This window comes from Somniosus microcephalus, chromosome 4 (genome assembly GCF_052327205.1).
Source record: "Somniosus microcephalus isolate GS21.2 chromosome 4, FLI_Smic_1.0, whole genome shotgun sequence".
In the NCBI taxonomy this organism is placed as follows: Eukaryota; Metazoa; Chordata; class Chondrichthyes; order Squaliformes; family Somniosidae; genus Somniosus; species Somniosus microcephalus.
In genome coordinates, this window is record NC_140990.1 from 136049342 (window position 1) to 136061826 (window position 12485).

Here is a 12485-nt window from a genome sequence, read left to right on the forward strand (position 1 = left end):
CTAACAAAATGATCAGTAAGGATACATCGGGACTGATAATGCAATGGTAAGTAAGGATACATGGGGGCTGATAATGAAATGTTCAGTATAGGATACATCGGGACTGATAACACAATTGTCGGTAAGGATATATGGGAACTGAAAACACAATGGTCAGTAAGGCTACATGGGGACTGATAAGACAATGGTCAGTAAGGAAACATGGGGACTGATAACACAATGGTCAGTAAGTATACATGGGGACTGATAACAAAATGGTCAGTAAGGATACTTAGGGACTGATAATTCAATGGTCAGTAAGGATGCATGGGGACTGATAAGACAAAGGTCAGTAAGGAAACATAGGGACTGATAACATCATGGTCAGTAAGGATACATGGGGACAGATAACAGAATGGTCAGTAAGGATAGATGAGGACTGTAAACAAAATGGTCAGTAAGGATACATGAGGACTGATAATGCAATGGTCAGTAAGAATACATGGGGAGTTTTCTGCCCTCGCAGCGCGTTCCTATGCAGAGCTAGACAGATAGCTAACAACTTGATATCTTCCCATAAAAATCACAAGGCTTGACTTTTCTTGTAAAGCTTTACTGAAAGATTCTTATTGTAAAACTGAAATACAACACAGAAATGGAAGCACACATTAGTATACAAGCGCATAACTGATATGCATACACAAATTTAGGTACGCCTGAGCAACACAGTACATTTGGCATGTAAATTACCAAACACGTGGAAACACAGCTTACTGTGAATATACATTTTGCAAACTGGAAGGCATTCTCTTTAAATTAGCCCTGTACATAGCTGTATTTTGATGCACTACTAGTTAACCAGCTAGACAGAGAGCGAGCACTTCATGGCTAGCTGTGTAAGTTTGCTTACAGAGAAAAGTTACAAACTAAACATTTTCTGCAACATACAGTGTACACTAATCATTTATAACTTTCTCAAGTACTTACAGACAAATAATATCCAGGACTCAGGCATGGGAACAATACAACTTCCCAGAGCATGTGCCGCTGTAGGTCTGTAGTTTACTTTACTGCACTTACTGTGCTTTACAGCACTTTACTGCACTTTTACTGCAGTTGCTAAGTACCAAATAGCCATTGGTGGCAGCACACAATGGGAATCGACCCAACTTACTCAAACCCCTGAATTAACTGGAAAACTAACATATATTGCTACCGAGAGACAGCACACTCCCTGCTTGGTACAATTCCATTGTACCACTACAGATACAAAATAAACCTAAAGAAAACGTCCTTTGGCTGCAAACATACTCAGAATCCGTTCTCTAGGTTTCTTCAGAAAGGAGGACTACGATCTCGGAGGCTGGCCTCAGAAACACCTTGACAGTCCCCTCCTTGACAATCTTCACCTCCACCTTGCGGAAACTCTTTTCCCTGCTCGGCAGAGTTTTGACAACCAGTCCCACTGGCCATTCATTTCTGTGTGCTTGGCTGTCTTTCAGCAAGACAACATCTCTCACTTTGACAATTGGCTTGTCTTCTGTCCACTTCATACGGCTCTGTAGGATGGACAAATACTCTCCTCTCCATCTCTTCCAAAAAATGTCTGCAAGACACTGGACTTGCTTCCACTGCTTCCTGTGCAGCTCAGCCATGTCAAAGTTTCCAGAGGGGGCTGAAATAGCACTCATCGTTTGAGTCAGGAGCATCGTTGGGGTGAGGACTGCAGGCATGTCTGGGTCGGTGGACACCGGCACCAGGTGTCTTGCATTCATGATCGCCATGACTTCAGCCATGAGAGTGCTTAAGACGTCATGTGTGAGACGAGTAGGACCCGTCCGAAGCAGCATAGCATCCAGAATACGCCTGGCAACACCGATGAGCCTCTCCCATGAACCACCCATGTGGGATGAATGCGGGGGGTTAAACACACACGTGCATCCTTTCTTTTGGAGGTAGCTTTCTACCGCTGCATCGTCCGTGTGGATGTCCAACTCCTTACAGGCACCCACGAAGTTAGTCCCTCTGTCAGAGCGGAGAAGTTTGGCTGGACCACGGATTGAGAAAAACCTCCTCAGTGCATTGATAAAGCTGTCTGTTGACATGGATTCGATCAGCTCAATGTGTACAGCTCTGGTAGACATGCACGTAAAGAGCACCACCCAGCACTTGCTGCCTGCACTACCTCCTCTTGTGCAATGCGTCATGATGGTCCATGGCCCAAAGACGTCAAGGCCCACACTGGTGAATGGAGGCTCTGGAGTGAGTCTGTCAGCGGGCAAGTCTGCCATCTTTTGGTCCTCTAACCTCCCTCGTAGCTTGCGGCAGGTAACACACTTGTGGATAACGGAAGAAACCAGACGCTTGCTCCCGATTATCCAGTATCCGACTGCTCGGATAGCTCCTTCTGTTATGTGTCGTCCTTGGTGAGCCACTTGCTCATGATAGTATCTCACGAGTAGTGTGGCAATGTGATGGGTGCGCGGGATGATCAGAGGGTGCTTTTCTTCTCCTGACAAGTCTGCGGATGATATGTGCCCTCCGACCCGGAGCAAACCATCTTCATCTGTAACTGGGTTGAGCTTATTAAGTGGGCTTTGCTTGGGGAATGTCTGTCCCTCTTCAAGGCATTTGAATTCCTCCTTGAAGACATCATGCTGGACAGAGCGAATGATCACCCCTTTGGCTTGTGAAAGCTCTCTTGTGCTGGATACTTCTTTAGAACATTTCCATCCTTTGCGTTCTATGTTGTCCGAATTCCACTTGAAGGATGCTGCTACATGAATGAGTCGGGCTGTGGTTCGGCAGAGTGTTCTCCAGCTTGAGAATCGTTCGAAGCGTTGTGAGCCCAACTGAGATTCTGAGGCTTTGGTGACCAGGATCGTAACTTCAGCTTCAGGCTCCACAAGGGTGAAGGGATTGGACTCAGGAGCCTCCTCTGTGTTGACATTAGACAGGAAAGAGGGGCCCGAGAACCAACTGCTTTGCTGTAGGTGTGCTGCTGGTATAGACATGGTAGCATGGTCTGCAGGGTTCAGGTCTGTGGAGACATAGCACCACTGGTCAGGGTGAGTGGATCATCTGATACGAGTCACCCGGTTGGAAACATACACATAAAACCTTCTTGTGGAGTTGTGGATGTAACCAAGTACAATCTTGCTGTCCGTGAAGAACTTGACGGCGCCCACATCGATGCCAATCTCGTCTCTGATCAACTCGTACAGTTGAACAGCCAACACAGCTGCACAAAGCTCGAGACGTGGAATGGTGTGGGCAGGCCGAGGGGCCAACTTGGACTTCCCCATAACGAATCCCACATGGTATTTCCCATCGGTGTCAGCTGCTCTCAAGTAGGCCACAGCTCCTATTGCTACTGTGGAAGCGTCTGAGAAGATGCACAGCTCTCTTCTCTGTGTTGAAGACAGCGAGCCTGGAATGTAGCACCTCTCTATGTGCAGGTCTTTGAGAGCCTTCAAGGACTCCTTCCATAGGTTCCATTTTGCTTCTTTTTCTGGGAGGAGTGGAGCATCCCACTCACTCTGATCCGATGAGAGTTCCCGTACTAATGCTTTTCCTTGCATTGTTATGGGAGCTACGAACCCCAAAGCGTCGTACAAACTGTTGACTGTGGACAGGACGCCTCTCCGTGTGAATGGCCTTTCTTCACGGGACACCAGGAATGTGAAGCTGTCTGTTTCCAGGTTCCAGGAGAGCCCCAGGCTCCGTTGAAGGGGGAGAGGATCCACTCCAAGGTGCAAATCCTTCAGATCCTTAGCACGGTCCTCTGCAGGGAAGGCTTCCATCACCTGTCCACTGTTCGATGCTACCTTGTGTAGTCTCAGGTTGGACTCTGCCAACATCGCTCTGGTTCTTGTCAGGAGATCTATTGCTTCTTCAGGTGTGGTAACCGAGGTAAGACCATCGTCAACATAGAACTGTCTCTCAACAAAATGCTTCGCATCGGAGCCATATTCTTGCTCACCTTTCTGAGCGGCTCGCCTGATGCAGTAGATAGCCACAGCAGGTGAAGGGCTGTTTCCAAACACATGGACCTTCATCCTGTACTCCACCTCATTCTTGTTGATGTCGTTGTCCTCATGCCACAGGTAGCGGAGATAGTCCCTGTGGTCTTCTCGGACGACGAAGCAATAAAACATTTGCTGCACATCTGCTGTCAGGGCTACAGGTTCTTTCCTGAACCGCAGAAGAACTCCCAACAAGGTGTTGTTCAAGTCTGGGCCGCTGAGGAGTACATCGTTCAGAGACACTCCTTTACATTCAGCACTTGAATCAAACACAATCGTAACTGGTCTGGCTTTTGTGGGTGATACACACCGAATGTTGACAGGTACCAGTGTTCTTTACCTTCTTCCAGAGGTGGAGCAGGCTCGGCTTGGTCGTTGTGCAGCATCTTCTGCATGAACTCTATGTAATGGCCCTTCATTTCTAGCCTTTTTTCCAGTGTTCTCCTGAGTGAGCAGAGGCGCTTCATAGCTTGTTCCCTGTTATTCGGAAGATGGCGTCTGGGAGAGTGAAATGGTAAGGGTGCCAGCCAGCTGTGTCCATCGTCCTGGTAAACCTCCTCATCCATGATGGTTAGGAAAGCTTTGTCGTCCATGGATAGTGCTGGCTTGTCATCATCCTTGGACCTTTCAAACACTGAGCATCCTAGGCTGTCTGTGCTCACAGTGAGGACTGCCTCTTCCTCACAGGCAGAGGAGGTTGACCTATGATGCTGCATCATGCCATCGTAGTCTTCCTTTACCTGGATCCTGTTTGGGCATGGGCTGAGAAAGGATGTGCGACCCTTGTGCAACACATTTGCTTTATAGACGTTGACACCCGCTGGTTTGTGGACTGTTCCCAGGCAAACTCCACCCACGAGGACCCATCCCAGGTCAAGCCGCTGCACATAAGGAGCATTGTGGGGCCCGTTGATTTGCTCACGCACCTTGTGCACCCTTAAGATGTCTCTTCCCAAGAGCAGGAGGATTGGGGCGTCCGGGTCCACAGCTGGAATCTTGTTGGCAACTGGCTGTAGGTGGGGCTGATGGTGTGCGACCTCTGGGGAGGGAATTTCTGTCCTAACGTCTGGCATCATGTCACACTCAATTAAGGTGGGGAGGGGAAGCTGTTGTTTCCCATCCATGGACTCAATCATGAAGTTCCCAACTCTCCTACCCGTAGTCTCTGTTGTCCCTGCACAGGTTTTTAGCGTGTACGGAGCAGCGCTGGCCTTGACTTCAAAGAGATTGAAGAATTCTGTCTTCGCTAGAGACTTGTTACTTTGCTCATCAAGCACTGCGTACATTTTGATTGCCTTCTCCTTTCTCCCTGCAGGATATGCTTTAACCAAGCAGATTTTGGAGCATGAGCGTGGGCTGCTTGCATTTCCACAAACCTCTGTACACTTTGAGGTGACTGAGGAAGCTGTGCTTTTGCTTTGCTCCCCGCTATCCTCTTTGTCAACCACAGCACTCTCAGTGGTTGAAGGAGGAGGACCTGGATGCAGGGCTGCGATGTGTTTTTCACTGTTGCACTCGAAGCACTTGATTGTCACCTTGCAGTCTTTTGCCATGTGCATAGTCGACCCACAACACCTGAAGCAGATGCGATTCTCTTTCAGGTATGATTTGCGCTCATCAATAGGCTTGTCTCTAAAGCTTCGACACTTTTTGAGTGGGTGGGGCTTCTTGTGTATTGGACACTGACGATCTGGGTCATCCACTTTATTCCCAGCAGAACTGGATTGGTTGACTGAGGGTTCGGCTGGAACATCTGTTTTGTGCACGCTCACAGAGGCTTTATTGCTGTACTTTGTGGGTTTCTCTGTTTTCGAAGGAGCGTAACTGCTGGGGGTGGAGAAAGTGAAACTTGGATCATTCCTCACCTTTGCCTGTTGTTGGACGAACCTGGAGAAGAGAGAGAAGGGGGGATATACCGCTCCATTGTCCTCCTTGTACTTGGCTCCCTTAGCTATCCATTTCTCTTGAAGGTTGTAGGGGAGCTTTTCCACTATTGGGTTTACCCCACGAGCTGTATCCAAATACGAGAGGCCGGTCAGGTGACCTTCTCCCTTGGCACACTCCAGTTCGAGGAGAATGTCGCCCAGTTCTCGGAGCTCGACATTATCTTTGCTGGTTAGCTTCGGAAAGTCCTCAATCTTCTTGAGCAGTGCGTGTTCAATGACTTCTGGTGTCCCATAACAGTCTTCGAGACGTTGCCAAACCAGGTTGAGGCCTGCTGTGGGATTGCGGACGTCCGCTGAGCGAATTCTCTTCGCCTGTTCTGACGACTGAGTTCCGAGCCACTTTGTCATCAAGTCTAGTTCTTCTCTGGCTGACAGATTCAAGTCCGTGGTGGTACTCAGGGAGGACGCTTTCCATGACCAATAATTTTCAGGATGGTCATCAAATTCTAGAAGGCCTGAACTTAACAATTCTCGGCGGATAAGGTACCTAGCGAGCTCTTGTGCACCTTGTGGCTCGGGTGAGGACTGCTTGGCTGGATTGGCCGAGTGCTGTGGAGGTCTCTGCAGGTAAGCCTTACTTGTTTCTTCTCCTTTAAGCTCAGTGTCTCCAAAAACAGGCTGTTTGCTACTGTGGTGAGTAGCTGGTTCTGCGTCGAGATAGCTGGATGTTTCCTTGGAGAACAATTTGGAGTGTTGCTGGACATACTCACTTGTACGTTGCACTGGACTGAGGGGCTGTTCTAGAACATATGCTTCATGGCTGGGCTCCCCGCCTTCGTTCTCCTCACCTGCTTCATAAGCTGCGGCTTCAGCTTTAGCGGCAGCAGCAGCTCTCTGGCTTTGGAGAATGTGGAGACTGGCGTCGAGGTCAGCTCTCTGCTTCATCACCCTAGCATCGTTTTCAGCGAAGGACAATTGAGCCTGGGCAGCTTTTGCCTTGGCACATCCTTTGGCGGCTGCAGAAGCTGTCGATGACGACGGTCTGCTGGACTGCCGATATGATCTACAGCATGCTTTAGAGGACTGTGACATGGCATCATTTGCTCGGAGAGGCTCATGCTTCTCGATTGGCTGGTCGACGTCCTCTATGGTATATTGTCTTCCTGAGCGTAGACTCATGGTAGCTGTGTGGTATCTTCTTGTGCTTGAGCCCGCTGTGCTGTTGTCTTTTTACTTTTCTGCCCTCGCAGCGCGTTCCTATGCAGAGCTAGACAGATAGCTAACAACTTGATACCTTCCCAATAAAATCACAAGGCTTGACTTTTCTTGTCAAGCTTTACTGAAGGATTCTTATTGTAAAACTGAAATACAACACAGAAATGGAAGCACACATTAGTATACAAGCGCATAACTGATATGCATACACAAATTTAGGTACGCCTGAGCAACACAGTACATTTGGCATGTAAATTACCAAACACGTGGAAACACAGCTTACTGTGAATATACATTTAGCAAACTGGAAGGCATTCCCTTTAAATTAGCCCTGTACATAGTGCATCAAAATACAGCTACTAGTTAACCAGCTAGACAGAGAGCGAGCACTTCACGGCTATCTGTGTAAGTTTGCTTACAGAGAAAAGTTACAAACTAAACATTTTCTGCAACATACAGTGTACACTAATCATCTATAACATTCTCAAGTACTTACAGACAAATAATATCCAGGACTCAGGCATGGGAACAATACAACTTCCCAGAGCATGTGCCGCTGTAGGTCTGTAGTTTACTTTACTGCACTTACTGTGCTTTACAGCACTTTACTGCACTTTTACTGCAGTTGCTAGGTACCAAATAGCCACTAAGTGGCAGCACACAATGGGAGTCGACCCAACTTACTCAAACCCCTGAATTAACTGGAAAACTAACATAAATTGCTACCGAGAGACAGCACAGGGAGTGATAATTCAAGGTTCAGTAAGGATACATGGGGAGTGATAATGTAATGGTCAGTAAGAATACATGGGGAGTGATAATTCAATGGTCAGTAAGGATATCTGGGGACTGATAAAGCAATGGCCAGTAAGAATACATGGGGAGTGATAATTCAATGGTCAGTAAGGATACATGGGGACTGATAATACAATGCTCAGTAAGGATATAGGGGGACTGATAATATAGAAACATAGAAGATAGGAGCAGGATTTGGCCATTCGGCCCCTCGAGCCTGCTCCGCCTTTCAATGAGATCATGGCTGATCATCCAAACTCAGTACCCTGTCCCTGCCTTCTCCTCATATCCCTTGATCCCTTTAGCCTTAAAAAATATATCTAACTCCTTATTGAATATATTTAATGAATTGGCCTCAACTGCCTTCTGTGCTAGAGAATTCCACAGGTTCACCACACTCTGGGTGAAGAAATTCCCCCTCATCTCTGTCCTAAATGGCTTACCGTTTAACCTTAGACTGTGACCCCTGGTTCTGGACTCCCCCGACATCGGGAATATCCTTCCTGCATCTAGACTGTCTAGTCCTGTTAGAATGTTATAAGTTTCAATGAGATCCCCTCTCATTCTTCTAAACTCCAGCGAGTATAAGCCCAATCGACCCAATCTCTCCTCATACGTCATTCCTGCCATCCCAGGTATCAGTCTGGTCAATCTTCGCTGTACTCCTTCCATGGCAAGAACATCCTTCCTCAGATAAGGCGACCAAAACTGCACACAATACTCAAGGTGTGGTCTCACCAAGGCCCTGTACAATTGCAGCAAGACATCTTTGTTCCTGTACTCGAACCCTCTCGCTACGAAGGCCAACACACAATTTGCCTTCTGAACCGCCTGCTGCACCTGCATGCTTACCTTCAGCGACTGGTGCACAAGGGCACCCAGCTCTCGTTGCACTTCCCCTTCTCCCAATCTATTGCCGTTCAGATAGTGAAATGCCTTCCTGTTTTTGCCACCAAAGTGGATAACCTCGCATTTATCCATATTATACTGCATCTGCCATGCATCTGCCCAATCACCCAACCTGTCCAAATCATACTCGAGTTTCTTGGCATCCTCCTCACAGCACACACGCCCACCCAGCTTTGTGTCATCTCCAAATGGAGTTATTACATCTCGTTCCTTCGTCTAGATCATTAAAATATATTGTGAATAGCTGGGGTCCTAGGACCGATCCCTGCGGTACCCCACTAGTCACTGCCTGCCACTCGGAAAAAGTCCCGTTTGTTCCAACTCTTTGCTTTCTGTCTGCCAACCAATTCTCTATCCAAGTCAATACCTTGCCCCCAATCCCATGTGCCTTAACTTTGCACGCTAATCTCTTATGCGGGACCTTATCAAAAGCCTTCTGAATGTCCAAATACACAACATCCACTGGTTCTTCCTGATCTATTCTACTAGTTACATCCTCAAAAAATTCCAGTAGATTATTCAAGCACAGTTTACCATTTGTAAATACAATGGTCAATGAGGATACATGGGGACTGATAACATAATGTTCAGTAAGGATACATGGGAATTGATAATAAAATGATCAGTAAAGATACATGAGGACTGATAATGCAATGGTCAGTAAGGATAAATGGGGACTGATAATATAATGGGCAGTAAGGATACATGAGGACTGATAATACAGTGGTCAGTAAGGATACATGGGGACTGATAATACAATGGTCAGTAAGGATACATGGGGGCTGATAATACAGTGGTCAGTAAAGATACATGGTGGCTGTTAATACAATGGTCATTATGGATACATGGGCCTCGATTTTCATTTGGCCATGAGGCGGGCTTTTAGGCATGCGGGGGGTTAAAATTGCAAAACCTGGGGTTCGCGACCCCGGCTTGGTTCCTGCCACCACGCCATTTTAACCTCGGTGTGTCTGATTGACCTGAATCAGTCCCGCCTGCAACAGGCGGGAATGGTCTCTAGGGCCCTTAAACAGCACTGATTTGATTTTAATATCCCATTTTAACAGGCCGCTGCCTGTTTAACCCTTTTCCCATGTAAAACGCGCCTCACACACTTCTCCAGTGTGACTTCCTGTGTGACCCCTCTCGCCACCCTAACTCAGCGCTTCCTCAACTGAGGCACCTACCAGAAGCATGGGAGGCCTTTTTTTACTTCCCCTCTTGGCATTAGAGGACTTCCAAACCCATTTGCGAAATGACACATGCCACAACTGCAGAAGTTGCCACCAGAATTTTTATGAAAAGCATACAACTGATGTAATTTTTACAAAATACACAACATTTCACCCAAGTGACTACCCTTGTGACTATTTGTGCTTTATTTTCCTCTTACGAGTGCTCCTATGTAGTGGTTCCGCTGTGGCTTCAGCAGATGTGGATGCCCCTTGCTCACTTTCCTGCTGCTCCTTTCTCAACACCTTTGGCGGGCATCCTCTGGGATGGTGAGCCTGTGAGGGCATGCCAGCAGTCTGCTGCTCCTGCGGCTGTGCAGGGGTTGAGACCTCTATCTCCATTGGGTTTGGACTGCGGCGGTTCTCTGACCGAGGGCTCTGCAGTGGCATGGAAGTGTGAGCGCTTGGAGAGGAGACCCCACTTCCTTGAGTTCTGCCACCAACCTCCCTCTCATGGGTCAGGTCCACCTCAGTGCCTGCAAGTGTCTTGAGAGCAGCTCACTGACAGCTGTTCTCTTCTTTGCGAGAATGCTGGCAACAGTGGTTCGCCATGTGCTGGCCATCCCTTCACTGTTAAATCGTAGACCTGTGAGAGAGTCTGGTCATTTCTCGTCTCCCTTTCAATGGCAGAATTTGTTACTGGTAGACATTCCACTATGGTAGAGTGGAACATCTCTACTGGGTCTACTGTAGGTGCCTCTTCTAACGTTGGCAACGGTAGGCACGATAAACCGTCGGCATTCCCATGCTGTTTTGATCCTTTGTATTCTATGTTGTATTGGTGTGCCCCTAGAAAAAGGGACTACCTCTGTAGCCTTTTGCTGTCATAATGGGAACACCCTTTTTAGGGTTGAATATGGAGATGAGGGGTTTATGGTCAGCCAACAAGGTAATTTTTTGCCCGTGTAGGTAATGGTAGAATTTCTTCACTCCCCATACCAGGCTGAGTGCTTCCCTGTCGATTTGGGCATAGTTACGCTCAGCTGAGTTTAATGAGTGTGACGCAAAAGCTATCAGCTGTTCTGAGCCATCAGGGAATTTATGGGATAATACTGCTCCTATGCCGTAAGGGGATGCATCGCACACCAGTCTGATTGGCAGTGATGGGTTGTAATGAGCCAAAACTTCTTCGGATGTGAATAAGTCTTTGCATTTATGGAAGGCACATTTACATTCTTCGTCCCATTTCCAAATCACTCCTGTTTGTAGCAGTTCATTAAGAGGGTGTAGAAGAGTTGATATGTTCGGTAAAAATTCATGATAGTAATTTATTAATCCCAGGAACGACCTTAATTGTGAAACATTTTCAGCTGCTGGGGCTTATATGACCGCTTCAATTTTTTCAGGTGACTTCTGCAACCCTTCATTATTAATTATGTGGTCACAATATGATATCTGATTTGGAAAAATTCGCACTTGGGGCGATTTGCTCGGAGGCCCCGTTCTTTTAGCCTAGTGAGCACCTGCTCCAAATTGGCAAGGTGCTCGTTGTCATTTTCTCCTGTTACAAGGATGTCGTCTAGGTAGCATTGAGTCCCCGGAACCCCTTGCAGGACTTGCTCCATAGCTCTTTGCCAGATAGCTGGAGCTGATGCTACTCCAAAAACCAGTCGATTGTACTGGTACAGGCCTTTGTGTGTGTTTATCGTGAGATACTTTTTAGAGGCCCCCTCAACCTCCATCTGTAGATATGCCTGTGCCAAGTCAATTTTGGTGAAACGTTTCCCTCCGCATAGTGAGGCGAAAATATCTTCTATCCTCGGAAGAGGATACTGTACTGTGTGAAGGACCGGGTTTACAGTCACCTTGAAGTCTCCACAGATGCGAATTTTTCTCTGTTCTTCAGATTTATCATTATTCAATGCTTTTTTCATGACTGGAACGATGGGTGTTGCCCACTCGCTCCAATCTATTTTGGATAATACGCCTGCATTTTCCAATTTCTCCAGCTCTGCCTCAACTGCTGGACGAATTGCGTATGGCACCGGTCTTGCCTTAAAAAATTGGGGAATTGCTGCATCTTCCACTTTTATTGAGGCGGTAATGCCTTTCAAGATTCCTAGTTTCTCCTGAAACACTTCTTTGGCGTTGGCCAAGATGTCTTTTAATCGTTCAGGTATGATTTCATCATTGGTTTTTTTCTTACTGGTCACCGTCAGTGCCTGAATGGAGTGCCAGTCTAAACGTATCTTTCTGATCCATTCGCATCCCAACAACAGTGGACCACCATCTTGTAGAATGTATAAATACAACTTTTGTATTTCTTTGCCGTTGTATACAACAGGCACCCTTATTTTTCCTTTGGGTTATACTTTCTGCCCCGTATATGTTTTTAAGATAATGGATGTGTCTTTTAGAGGTATATGCAAAAATATCCTCTCGTAATCCCGTCGATTTATTACGGTTAGAGCTAATCCTGTATCTAGCTCCATTTTAACTGGGGA